This window comes from Stegastes partitus, unplaced genomic scaffold (genome assembly GCF_000690725.1).
Source record: "Stegastes partitus isolate 25-593 unplaced genomic scaffold, Stegastes_partitus-1.0.2 Scaffold2532, whole genome shotgun sequence".
Classification (NCBI taxonomy): Eukaryota; Metazoa; Chordata; class Actinopteri; family Pomacentridae; genus Stegastes; species Stegastes partitus.
The window spans coordinates 51808-53845 of NW_007580263.1; positions in this window are offsets into that span (position 1 = coordinate 51808).

The following is a 2038-nucleotide window of genomic DNA, read 5'->3' on the forward strand; positions in this document are numbered from 1 at the left end:
CCAAACCAGCTGAAATGACAAGAACATGACGTTCACTTTGAGCATTTCACAATAAAAGCCTGAGAACATTCAGATTCATGTGTTCATCCTGTTTAAAGTTACAGCTGTTGGCAACGTCTCATCTTTGGGAAAACAGAACCTTTCATGAGCTCAGAGAGTTTAAGTTACCTCCACATATGTGAATAAGAAGAAGGACGACAACAGTGCTGAGGGGCATCGATCCAGTCACCCATATAAAGACCACTTTGTTCTCCAAGTTCTCCTTCAAGGGATCCTGGAAAGTTCAATAAACCAGGAAGGTTGGTTCTCAAAATACAGCTTCTTCAGATGACAGAACATTCTTTATAAGACATTCTAGTACTGTGATATATGAACAAAGGTGGAACATTCTGGCCACAATGTTCTGTGGACGTTTTGGAGATGTTCTTAAAGGAACACTCTACAGAATCTCAGAAACCCACCATGTTCCACAGTGTTACATGGTCACATGGGAGGAAGATTCTCAGACAGACGATGAAAAAATGTTTTCTAGGTGACAGTTCCTGTCATGTGATATTTGTTGAGGGAACACATTAGAGAACGTTCTTTCTATCAGACGTTCCCACAATGATAAAGTAACGATGTTCCTGATGTTATCGAGACCAGATGGCAGATTGTTCTTTACTAAATGTTCCTGCACAACAGTATATTAACAAAGGTAGAACAGTAGGTCTGTAATGTTCTGAGAATGTTTTGGGGATGTTGTTGAGGAACACATTTTAGAATCTGTAAAACGTTCCTACAATGTTCCACAGTGTTAAATGATATCAAAGGAAGAACGTTCTCAGTGTAACATTCATATTTTAGAACTTTGGGAGGATAACTGTTCAACAAGGTTATCATCAAACGTTTTTCGAGCATCTTTAGTTACTCTGATGATAACAAGAACGTTCTGGGAACAAGAAGAAAACTGAAAACATTAGTAGAACGTTGCAGAACTTTCTGAGAACTGTTTTGGAAAAATCTTGAGCTCCTGTTAACATGTTGCACTTGGATGAAACTTGAACATCAGAATAAACATTTTCTTTCTCCCTCTTGTTGTTTCCTCTCCTACCTTTATAAGTGATGGTTTGACTTGATCTGACATTTTGTCCACGTCTGCCTTCTTATCCTCTGATGTAGGAAACTCCTGCTGAGGTTTCTGAAACGGCAGATTTATGTCTGCACGGTTTATCATCTCATCCTTGTGATTAGGGTCTAAAATCAAACAGGACATAAAAGCACAGCAGCATGTTGAAGATGAAACTCAAACATGTATCTAGACAGTGTTTCATGAAACAGCCAAGAATAAAGAACAAAGCAGCAGACAGGACTGCTGCACAGTTCTTCCTGTAACTCCACAAGGAGCCGTACATACATATGGAGCTGAAACTCACATTTACATGTCGGAAAAGCCACAACCCATGTAATGGCAGGTAGGATGACTTTATGATGCATGACAGGGATGTAGCTGGATCAGTCACAATCAGCTGCAATGACAAAACACATGAATGTTTGGCTGTTTGCTGCAAATCCAGGTGAGACAACGAGTTAAAAGTCGTGTTTGTTCAAGGAGGGTTGTTCCCTTTAGCAGCTACAACAACACTGTGCAGGAAAACTGGAACTTCTGCCAGTATTTATGATAAATAGTCTAACATGTAGAAATCTGTTAAAGACCGAAACAAGAAATATTATCTTTTATGATCCTGTCAGATAATTCTCAGCTATTTGTAATATTCAGTAAAGCTTCAACAGAACGTAGAAGAGTTGAAAGTTTCTAAAAGTTTACTGTACACACCTGGTTTGTGCATTAAAGCTGCTTCGTCTTGACATGAGCTGCACCGTAAACGTCCTGGAGGACAATCAGCTGGACTTCAACCTGGTCTACGGTTACCTGATAAGGTGTGTTCACTCTTCCTGTCTGGCTGCTGCAGCTTTACTAGAATTTACATGAGATCTCTGACAACATGAAGAGTTTCACAGAAACAACACACACTTTGTTTTCAGCTTCTCTGCACCA